Below are 13027 nucleotides of genomic sequence, written 5' to 3'. Positions count from 1 at the left end.
TGATTCTTCTGTCTCAGTCTCTGGAGTACTTAATTTGAAAATTACTAAATTGCCATCTCATATTTTCCTTTTAGAAAGGCCCTAGGTGAAGTTGTATTTTAATTTTTTGAGTTTTTTGAAAAGTCAAATAAATGCAGAAGTGCTATCAAACATCTATGTACTCAGAATCCCAGACTAACTAATATTAACACTTTAGAATTGCTGCTTACGATATATTTGATATATGAAAGAAAATGGAATATTGAAATCCTTCTCATTTTCATTCCTTCTTTTCAAATGCTACTTTATTTAATCCATTGTATATCATTCCAATTTGTGTTTTTGTATTTCTACTACATATTTAAATAATAACCAATAACATATTAAAAAATATATATATGTATGTATATTTGTTTTACTGGGGGTGGAACCCAGGGGTTTTTCTACCTCTGGGCTATCCTCCCAGACCTATTTTCTATTTTATTTAAAAACAGGGGCTCACTAAGTAGCTGAGGCTGGCTTTGAACCTGCGCGATCCTCCTGTCTCAGCCTCCCAAGAGCTGGGATTACAAACGTGCGCCACCACGCCCGGCCAATAACATATTATATTATAGATTTAATATCCAATAATGGCATATTATGTTTTTCAACTTTTTTATAAATGCTTTCATATGATATGTTGCACACAGCATTTCATATGATATGGTTATTTTACAGGCACCTCTCCATCTTGATAGATACGGTTGGAGAGCAATGAATTTAATTGCTGTTTCAGCATTTCTCAGAGTTCTTTCACTTACCCAAGAATCCAGGACAATGATTTAAGTGACTCTTTTCTCTGTTCTTTTAAGGATGACACATAACTAGTACCATCATGGATGTATAACAAATATAAATATAATGGATGCCTGAGGCCACTGAGCTTAATTTTCTCCTTGAGCTGCCCTTGAAAGTCTATTATATCATTGTGCTGCATCCCATTTATCTGTTCTCTTAGTGACATTTAAATGCCTCCAAGTGCTTCTTGAGCAAGCAAACTTTCCTCTGTGTATACTACAGTGCAAAAGTACAAGAGTTTCTCTGAGACATGGATCTAGTCAAGACGTTGCTGCATTGTGGAGTAGGATGTTTTAACTTGACTGGAGACGGCAAGTTGTTCTTCCACTTGTTCGGCTGTCAAGTTATACTTCTTAGCAATGGAGAGAACTCACATGCCCCACCTTTTTACCAATAGTTGCTATTGCCAGACTTTAATTTCTCCAGCCGGGTGTGAGTCAAACGGCATGTATTATGATTGTGCATGAAGATAAGCACTTTAGTATGTGTTTGTTGACTATCTGGGTTTTCTTTTCTATAAATTCCTGTTCATATCCACTGTCATTCCTTCTAATGAGATTTTTTTTTTTTTTTTGGTGGTACTGGGGTTCCTGGAAGCCCTCCTTCCTCCGGGCTACACTCCCAGACCTATTTTATATTTTTGAAACAGGGTCTCTTACGCCAGCGCGGCTGGCTTCGAACCTGCGCGATCCTCCTGTCTCCGCCTCCCAAGCGCGGGGATTACAAGTGTGCGCCACCACGCCTGGCCCTTCTAATGAGATTTTTAAAAAATTATGTTGTAGGTCTTTTATATACCAGTTGCTTAATTAATGCTAATTATCCAGCTGTTAAAATAAGTTTCAAATATCTTCCTTCAAGATGAATCTTATATTTTCATTATGTCTTGAGTATTTCTTTGTATAATAGGTTTACATTTTTATATAATTAAATTAATAAATATTACTCTTTATAAAAGATTTTTTGTTTCATGTCTGAAACATCTTTCCCTACTAAGGCTCATAAAGATCTTCTCATATGTTTTTGTTTGCAACTTTAACAAGGTCTTTATTACAAAACCAGCAGGAAATAGAAAGAGAATAGAAAGCAGCATGCAGTCATGCTGGATTTATGTTTTTTCTTAAAATTTTTCTTATTCTATCTAGTTCTTTAACCATATAGAATTTTCCAATAAGAAAGGCAATTGTCTGAGTAACATTTGTTAACTAAATTATATCATTTCATAGTGGATTCGTGATGCTACTTTTCCATATGTTAGTTAAATTATATATATCATAAGAGGTACTTCTCGGTCTCCTGCTTTGTTCCATTGATCTCCTCATGCATCTCCACAATTTTTCTTAATTATTATTATTTTCCAACATTGTAATATCTGCTAAGGCAAATTCCCAATCTTCTTTTTCATAAAATTTTATCTTAGTAGGTCATGTATTTTTCACTCAGTAGATAATTACTTAGTAAGTTTGCATTAGACACCAAGGATGTAGTGGTGAACAAACAAAATTAAATTACTATTCTGTTTATCTTACATTTTAGTGGGAGTTAAAAAAGGAAAAACCCCATAAGACAAAAATAAAGACAATATGTCATGAAGCGATATAAACTGTGAAGTCAAGTAAGCAATGTTAAGAATTAAAGTTAACAGGATAACAAAAATTATGATCTATTCTTAGAGATTTGTCTTCCATTTAGATTTTAGAATCAGAGTATCTAGTTTTATTTAAAAATCTTTAATTGACATTTCATTAACTTATGGATTGATTTGGGAATACTTGCTATCTTGATACTGTTAAATCTGCCCATCAATAAACATTATAGGATCAACTTTACTTCTGGGGGAGAAAATGAAGCAACATGGACTCTCTTTATTCTTCTATCTAAAATGATTTTAAAAATTGAAAAAATAATGAAATAATGTGTTTTAAGATATTGGGCATTAGACAATGAAGGACAGTGCTCCCTAAGAGACCAGAAACAAATGCAATTGCTTAGGAGCACCCCAATTTATTACCTTAAGGTCATTTTCAGGGCATGGTGCAGAAAAGGCCAACCCAGCAAACTCTTAGGTTGTTAATAAAGAGCTCTGCAGAGGTGACTGTTCTCCTAGAAAAAGGCAATGAAAGTTTGCAGGGCAGAAATATTAAATAGGAGAGAGCTGCATACAGAAAGAATCCTGGAGGTCTACAAAGGGTTCCCCTCGGGTATTCAGTAGAACACAGATACTGTACATGTGTGAGAAAACTACGGGAGGCTAGAGAAATATGGGTGTGACCGGATTAAGTACCAGCACTTAGAAAGGGCCAGGAGTAGAGCATGTCTCAGCAGCCAGAATGGTAGATATCTTAATTCACAGCACACTGAGGAGAGAACCAAGAAAGGTCTTGCTTCAGTAACAGGATCCAGAAAAAAATTCCCATTATTTTTCTGATAAATACAAGATAGGAAGGAATCAAACATTCCTAAGTTTTTTTTACTAATGCAATATTAATTATACAAAATAATAGGCTTCCTTTTGATGTATTAATACATGCATTTAACACTATTTTGTTATTTCCACCCCCTTCTTCCTCTTCTCTCATCGACTTCCTTCTACTAAAATGAACTAATTTCTTTTTTTTTTTTTTTTGTGGTACTGGAGGTGGAACCCAGAGGCTTACTACCTCCGGGCTATACCCCCAGACCTATTTTATATTTTATTTGGAAACAGGGTCTCACTTAAGTTGCTGAAAGCCTCACTAAGTAGCTGAGGCTGGCTTCGAACCTACGCGATCCTCCTGTCTCAGCCTCCCAAGCGCGGAGATTACAAGCGTGCGCCACCACGCCCGGCTTGGACTAATTTCTTGAAGGATGGAAACTATCAAAGCTCATTCGAGGAGAAACAGATAATTTGAACAGCTCAGCACCAATTAGAGAAATTGAGTTTGTGGTTAAAATCTTCCCACAAATAACACTATGGGTTTGGATAGTAACATTGATAAATTTTACCAAATATTTAATGAATAAATAATACTAATCCTATGCATATTTTCCAGAAAGTCAAGGAAGAAAAAATCCTTCCCATTCTCCGAGGCTGGCATTATCCTGATACTAAAATGATACAGTGAAATTACAAAAGAAAGAAAGCTATAGCTCAATATTTCTCAAAGACATAAAGACAAAGTTCTAAACTTAATTTTAACAAATTGAATTCAACAATAAATAAGCAGAAAGGTATAATATAGCCAGCAAGAATGAAACTTTGGCTTAGCTTTTAAATAATAATGTAACAAAATAAAAAATGATGCTATCAATAGATGCTGAAAAAAATATTTGATGAGAATGTGACATTTTTGCCTGATAACAGTCCTTATGTATCTAGGAATAAAAGAAAATTTCCTTAATTCAAAACTCACATTTAATTTCTTACTTAATGATGAAAAGACTCAAATACTTTTTCCCTTAAGATAGTAAATAAGGCAAAAATGTATATCCAAATTTGTTGTCTACATTGTATTCAAAATTTCATATCATATAATAAGACAATAAAAAGAAATAAAACCATCTCATTTGGAGATGATAAGGTAAAATATTACTAGAAGATGCCTCAATTTTTGTCTTATTTATTTTTATTTATTTTTACATTTTTATTGGTGCATTATAGTACAATGGAGTACAAGATGGTAGAGGCATACATGCTCATAGAACTTAATTAGCCCTTATCCAATTCCCACCCCATTTCCTCCCCCCTTTCTCCTTCTCATGTTTGGCTTAGTGATTGACTTTGATATGTTTGTTAATGTACATCCTGTACATTACGGATTTCCCTCTTCCCTTCTCCCATTCCCCTCAGGTTTCCTTATTTGTAGTTTCTCCTTCCTCATCTATAGTTTCTCCCTCTTTGTCAATTTTTAAGGTATGTAGGTTGCTAGTATTTTTCACAAAGGTGAATATAAGACATTTAACTTCTGCATTGAAAACTGCATTCATTTCTTTGGTTTTAGGAACACTATATTTCCTTTTTACTGAAATACAGATTTATTTTATTTATAAGGTATAGAAAATTTTAAAGGACAATAATTTTATGGTTTTATTCTGTTGTAGCTATACATTATACATGAAGTTCAAAGTGATACAAAAATACATGCACAAAGCACTTGGTGTATTTACTTCCAGATCCCATCCCACTTCTGTACCTTCCTGTGCATGCTAGTGAGATTGATAGTGATACCTTCATACATGGACATGGTATTTTAAACTGTTTCATTCATCAATTTTCTTTCTCCCCTCTCAGCTTTTCTCTCCCATTCCCTTCCACTACTCTACTGATTTCCCTTCTCATTCATCTGAAGTCCCTATTTTCTCTCTAGTCTCCACATATGAGAGGAAACATATAGCCATTTATTTTCTAAGACTGACTGATGTAACTCAGCATAATGTTATCTAGTTCCAACCATTTTTCTGTAAATAACACAATTTTTTCTTCCTTATGGCTGAATACAATTCTATTTTACATGCTTATTACATTTTTTGATCTACTCCTCTGTTGACAAATACATAGAATGGCTCCATAAGCATTTTTGAACATACACATACACCTATATTAGTTCATAATCATCATTCCCTCATCCTCTTTCTTTCATGACTTCTAGATACAGGTGTACTAAATATGCCCAGTAGTGGTTGTTTCTGTAGCGGGTTTATGATGCCAACTGAGACGTATGTTCTGGAGTTGCCCGAGAGCTGAGCAAGAGATCGTCATAATAATGATTGCAAAAGCCCTTCACATTTATTAAATGCTGTACTCTTAGAACAAATTTTTATAGTACTTCCCAGTGCCAGCCAAGGGCACTCTTAACCTACCCTGGGACTTCTAGTACAAGGCCAGGGCATCTTCCAACAGGGAGAATTTCTGGAAAACAGTGAGGGCCAAAACCTTTTAAAGGCCTATGTTGTCACTGAGGTTGTGAGGACAGGAGTTTGGTGTCACTGTTTGCCAGGTGAGAGAACCCCCTAAGTACCTTCGCACACTGTCACTCTAGGTTGCTAGGGTTGCTTCAGACTTTGAATAGAGTCTCATTCATGGATTGTTAATTGCTATGAGCAGAGAATCTCAGTCAGACTGTTTCTGACCATCGTTCTAAACATGTCAGGGCAATTAATATTTTAAAACATACCAGTGTTAGTTAACATTAATGTGAACTAACTTTCATCTTGAGGTATCAACAACCTATGGCATAACATATATTGGGGAGATTTTGGACCTTAAAGATAGCAGAGTGTGAGAGAATCCATGTTCATCTGCCCAGGGAGGTGAGGTACACTGGCTGTGTTTGGATAAAACCAAAGATCTGAGTCAATTGGACTAATCCTCACAAACACCAGATGTTTCTAATAGCACTTCATTTGCCTTTAAAAAAATACTCAAACATCTGGCTGATTACATTTTTCTGTGGCTTTGGGTAGATATAGCCTTAGGCATGACCAATGTAAAATAATGACAGATTAATCATATTTCTACTTTGCAACTCTGCAAAGTTAAAAAATGCATATGGTTTATTTTACATATTTAAATAAAATTATAATTTTAAAATGGGATGGGATTATGGGTGACTTTGTGAGTGCTGATTAATTTATTTTGTGAAAAAAAATCCACTAAGAAACAAACAAAAAAAAAAGTAGAGCTGAGTCCTAATGGAAAATGCAATAGTAGCAAGAAATTGGAAAAAATAAGAAATGAGGATAAATAAAAGGGAAAGCCATAACGTAAAGAGTTGCCTAGGAAAGCTTTCCAATTCCATGTGATATGAAAACCAATATTTTCTTGAGGATGAACATGTATGAATTTTGACATTTAGATAATACATATTTTGTTGCAATTTTTTATCTATCACATAGATGTTTCTTAGGGAAGCATATAGGGTTACATAGCTTTTGAAGGTTTAAAGTTCAACTTTCTATTAATTTAATACATAGCTAAAACAATGGTAACAGCATAGAAGTAGGATCTAATTTTAATTTTTAAATTATATTTTTTCATTTTGAAATCACTTGAGACTTGTAAAAATGTTTAAAACAGTACAAAACTTCTCAACTCTAACCAGGCACTGTGGGCGCACACTTGCAATCCCAGTACCTGGGAGGCTGAGACAGGAGGGTTGCAGGCTTGAGGCAAGCCTCAGCAACTCAGTGAGACCTTCAGCAATTTAGCAAGACCCTACTTCAAAATAAAAAACTAAAAAACGCTGGGAGAACAGCTCAGAGATAGAATGCCTTTGGTTCTATTCCTAGTCTCCCTCTCCCCACAAGTCTATGCATTACAAGTCTACTTTCCTACATGTTAACATTTTGCACAGTCTCAGTACAGTTATTAAAACTGGGAAGCTAATACTGACATGATATTATTATTTGGTATATAGATCTTACTCTTATTTTAAGAATTAGGCTTCTTTTCTCCTTTTCCAGGATCATACATTACCATTGGTTTTCATATGTCTTCTTCGGCTTGAAATAATCCTTCACTTTTTCATCTTTTATGATGGGAGCACTTTTTAAAAAGACAGGCCAGTTACTTTTGTAGCCTGGTCCTTCATACTCCAAAAGCTTCTTCAGGGTTAACGTGACCAGTGGACAGGTGTTTCTTCTCAGTGCAACATTGGGAGACCTACGATGAAGATCATTCCATCACGAGGGAAGCTGTCTTTCATGACTTGATTAAGGTTGTGTTTGCTGGTTTACTCCATTCTACAGTTACCATTTTCCCTTTTGTAATGAATAAGTATTCTGCAGGTAGTTTTCAATTCTGACAACATCCTGATTTTCATTATACTTTTTTCCACTAGTTTTTTTTTATTCCATTGATTTTTTTAGCATATTTGATATTTGCCAAGTGATTATTTTTTCCATTTTTTTGGAATTCCAATGAAAGATCTATTCCTCTCCTCTCACCAATTTGTTTATTCATTTTTTATTGCCATGGACTAATGCATTCTTATCTTGTTCTCTGAGTTATAATTTATTATCTTTATCATTTTTTTTTTGTTGTTGGACCTGTCTCAGATTTGGCCATCAGGAGCTTCTTCTATTTGACTCCTGTGTCTTTTTGACAAGTTTCCTCAATTTTAAAAACTTCTTCTTTATTTACTGACAGCACAGAATGTTCCAGTTTTCCCTGGTACCTCCTCTATTCAAGTCAGCAGTATCTCTGAGTTCTATTTCCTTTTGTTGGAGAATAATATTCAGAATCTGATTCCAGGATTTGGGGGTTGCTCATGGCTAGGATGGTTGTCATCCTCAGTCCTCTGTCATTATTCCCCAGCGAGAGCCCAACAGCAGCAAATTTGTAGGAAAAAATTGTTGTGGCTCATGGCAGTGAGGGAGGCTTCATGCTGTAGAGACAGGAGCCCCCTAGGAAAGGACTTGCTACAGTATTGGTGCTCACCTTAGTCATTTGGGGAGGGGATTAAGGGGTTTTGCTCTAGAAGGAATGTTTTCAGAAAGTGAGGCAGTTCTGTCTGGAAACCTTCATAAATTTCATCTAAGAGGGAAGTCTAGAGGGAGGTTAAAATTGTACTTTGAAAAGGAGTAGTCACTTATTGTTTTAGCTCAGGCTTTTTCCACAAAACTGTGTTTTAAACAACAGAAATGTATTTCTTACATTTTCAGAGGCTGGACATTTGGGATCAGTGGTTCAGCGTGGTTAGGTTACGATGCAGGCTCTTTCTGGCCTGCAGAGAGCCATCACAGGGTGGAGACAGAGTAGAAGTCTCTTACAAGGACACTCATCCCATCATTAGCCCTTTTCTTTTGTCCCCACCTAAACCTAATTATCCACCCTGCAAGAGTTCAATCTATAAATGCAGAGAATACAAACTTTTGTAATATGTTTGATTATTTCTGTAATTTGCACAGTGTTCTAATTTTTGTCTGCATTCCAACAAAGCTACAAGGTGTCTTATTTTTTATGTGTCATCTCAGGATCTGTGGAGGGAGGTCTTGTGGTACTCACTTATGGAGTGGCGTTCTCTGGTACTGGTGTTTTGTGAGCTCGTTATATTCAACAGGACAGCATCAACACCTTGCTGGATGGCATGAGACACTTTCAGTTTTCATAGTAAATACTTAGAACTGTGAATTCTTATTGATACGTCCAACCATATATTGATATATCCAACCATAACTTTAAAATTCATATTTCAACAAAGAATGAAATGGTATTTTGTTCTGACTTTCCATAAAAAACTATGGAAAACATATTTAGGTGGAAATTACAAAGTTTATGGATATTGGTTATGCATAATAAAATGCAACTGTGCCTAATATATAGACATCAGGTTGTTAGTTCCTGGAATAATCGTATTATTTCTTTGAAGGCAGGAACCCTAATTTTCCTCTGAGAGTCAAGTGTACACCCAGTATTGGATATAATAAGCTATGTTTGAGGTGTCTTCCCAGTTCACGGGGGTCCCTTTTTCTTTGTTGTCTAAGTTTGCAGTAGCCAGCTCCTAGGGAACCTAGGAGTGTTTGGATTTGTAAAGATTAGGAATGGGGAATTAGCAAATTAGAGTTTTCTTCTTGTTAATTCAATATTAGGTTTGGGGAAGAGATTTAGATATTTTTTGAGATTGAAACTGTAGTATTTAACTTGGGAGACAGAGATAAATTTCAACAGAGAAAGAATAAAGATCTTAGTAAAGTAGCAGAAACAGAAAGTCTCCAAAGTTTTCTACCTCATTTAGTTACCTTGCCAAGACTCTGGAACATTTTTGTTTTTGAATGCTAGGAGATAGCTCTGTCCCTTCATCATGGTTTCTAATGGTTATTTTTAGACTGGTTCCTGAGGTTTACAACTAAATTTTCTTAATGAATGAGATATAGTAGATGATATTGCAATAGATGTAGTGTGCTAGAGGCACAATTATAAAGCAGACAACTTTGAAGTTATTGGAATCTCATACCAATAACTTCAAAGTTGTCTGCTTTATAATTGTGCCTCTAGCCATGGTGACTTTCTGTCTGGAGACAATGTCCCTGAACTGCCAGCCCTGGAGCCTTATCTTCTGCATTGCTTCATAATATCTAAATCGTATTACACTTTTATAAAACTATAAAATACATTCTGACTATAGAATATATTATTTATAGAAAACAGAAAAGCAATCGTTTTTCAAATATTATCTGCCATATGTTTTAGCATTTTAACCTCTCGTCATGTATTTATTTCAAACAGTTTATATAGTTTTCAGTTTAGCAGTTTGAGTTATGCTTTTCCCTACTAATACTGCATCGTGAACATTTACGATGAGCTTCAAAATGAAAGTCTACTGATGTATAATATTCCACTGTGTAGGTATTATATAAATTACTTAGTATTCTCTTCCCATTGTTGAAAGTGAGAAGGTCGATAATAAAATAGGAGAGTTACTTTCCTCTCTCTTCATCTCTTATTAATTTTTAAGTCTAGATTCCTTGAGGAGGAGTTAATGAAGCAAAAAATTTAAAAACCTTTAGTTCAGTGTGGCCAAATTGCTTTCCAGATAAGTAATACCTATTTATAACTTTTTCACCAGCAATGTTTAAAAATACTTATTTCATTATATTCATTATATTGGTAAAGATGAAAATCTTTACCAATATGGTAGAATAAAATAAGGGCACTATAGTATTGATTTAGTTTACATATATTTAGTATTTTACATTTATATGGTAAGTTCTTTTGGGGCCTTTTTTTAAAAAATATGGCAGAGCCTTAGTTGTACTATGCAAATCTGTTCTTTTTCCTGGGCACATGGTGTCCCAACTAAATAATACATTTCCCAGGCTTCCTTGTAGATGGTACAGAAATGTGACCAAATTCCCACAAATGCAAATGAAATGGAAGATATGTATTCAATATTCTCTTATTTGAAAGGTAATCCCTTTCTGATATTTCTCTCTTCCTTTTTGTCACTGCTCGAAGCCAAAGGAAGCTAGACTCAAATAACAATGTCCCAGAGAAAACAGAACAAAATAGAAGACACCTCAATGACCACACAGAGCAGACCTAGACAGCCACCCACACAAAGCGACCTAGACAGCCACCCACTCTGTTCTTACAAGAGAGGAATAAAACTCTATCTAGTGAAACCATTTTGTCATCTTCATGAAAGCAGTTTCACCATTCTCTTCATTTCTACCAGATGGCCTAATGTTTTCCTCAGTGATTTTTAATTTTCACTTAAAATATTGGCCAAATATGTTACTTCTTCCAATTTGTCATTTGCTCCTTGATGTGGTTTAAGAAAGCTGAATGAATAAAAAAATAAAAGTTGTTATATTAAAAATAAACCATTTGATTTCTGCTTTATTTTGTCATATTTATGTTGAGATAGTTCTGTCTCGTTCCTTGATCAAATATTTTCTTCTAGTGTGTCCAAGAAATTACACTCAACAGTACACACACACACACACACACACACACACACACACACACGGTAGAAATATGCTAGTATTTTACTGTGTCTTCAGATAGTGTAATTATGGATGGTTTTAAGTTTTTTAATTGTCTATAAATTACTCTTAATCAGAAAGAAAACAATTTAAAAAATAATAGAACCACTAATTATATATAAGCAATGTGGTGTTGCTGAGGGATATGCAAAGAAGAGAAAATTCTCCTATTGAAATACATAAAAGAGGTTACCTGAATAAAAAGAGATAAAATGATTATGTTCATTATGCCAAGTATATATTTTTATAATCCTGAGGAATTTGGAATCTTCAGAAGGATTATAAAAATGGAAAATGTATTCAAGAGAAAATATATTCTTAAAATGAAGAAATAAGTATGAGCTGAGAATTAACACTCACTTTCAGTTTTGAAACTCCAAAGTGCTCTTCAGAAAGAGGCTAATCTATTATATTTTCTATTTATTAATACATCTAAATTTAAAAAAAATTGTAAAAGAAGTGCTGATAGGAAAAAAGATTGAAATCATCTAGATTTATCCTCTTGTGAGAATATTTATTGACATTTTGGTAACTATTCTTTCTAAACAAATGCAAAATGTAAGAAATTATATATCAACTATTTATTTTTACAAGAAATTTTGGACATGATTTTGTAACTTTTTCCTCGTTGAATCACAAAATGTTTAATTTAAACCAAAATTGCTCTATTTAAATAAATTAAACTGAAATTAAATTGGTTTTGTGAACTTCATGACATCCTAGGGGTCGCTGACAACTTGTAGGATTTTAAGAGCTGGGCTGGGACTCTGTAATGCAGAAGATTCCAGACAATGGCTAGTGTCTTTGCTGACACTACAGTTAGAGATCCAGTATTCTCAATTCAAAGCACATGAATGAAAAGAATTGGAAAAGCAATTGGGTGCAAAGAAACTCTTCTGTTTCTTGACTTCATATTTTAAAAATCATTATTATTTTTTACCATTAAAAAACAAGAGGCGCCTTGGTCAAAGTAAACTTGTGTCTCCGATTTGTTTTCTGGTTGGAATTGATTGCTTTCCCTTACTTTTAACCCCACTCATTTGAGCCAGGGCTAATTCTAAGCTATGTGACAAGCAAGAAAAAGGAAAGGGAAGGAAAGGGAAAAGAAGAAAGAAAAGAGAGGAGAGGAGAGGAGAGGAGAGAGGGGAGAAGAGGGAGGGGGAAGGGAGAGTAGAGGACATCAGGAGAATTCATGCTGTAACTAGCAGGCACTTCACAGAAAATTAAAAGTGTACAAATACTGGAAGTCAAAGAAATGAGGTTGAAGATTTTGAAAATCAAGTCTGTCTTCTCACAGGTAGTCTAGACCTGCTTATCAGCATCATTTAGCTGACTTAAATGCAAATTCCCAGGCATGCCAACCTACACACACACACACACACACACACACACACACACACACACACACACGTTAGTTAATCCTATTCTCTGGAGGGGAAGCCAAGGGATTTTACCCCACATGATTTTTATGTACACTAAGGTTTGAGAACCAGCCTTTCAGGATCAAATGTGACGTTGGTCTGTGTACATGCCTCTAGTATTCGGCCTCTTCTTTGGCAGCTCAGCTTAAGCAGTCTTGTGACTGATCTTTGAGAGCTCATCAGGAACGTCTTGGATGGATGAATAGCCGGGGAAGCAGGGTTATGAAATAGAGCCAAGACGGGACCTTTACGGGGAGTTGCAGAGTCCAGGGCCCACAATGGATCAGAAGAATTGAGACATTCAGTATAGCTACAGTTTACCATCACAG

Source organism: Muscardinus avellanarius (assembly GCF_963383645.1).
Source record: "Muscardinus avellanarius genome assembly, chromosome: 3".
Taxonomy (NCBI): Eukaryota; Metazoa; Chordata; class Mammalia; order Rodentia; family Gliridae; genus Muscardinus; species Muscardinus avellanarius.
Note: the sequence above shows the minus strand (reverse complement) of the source record.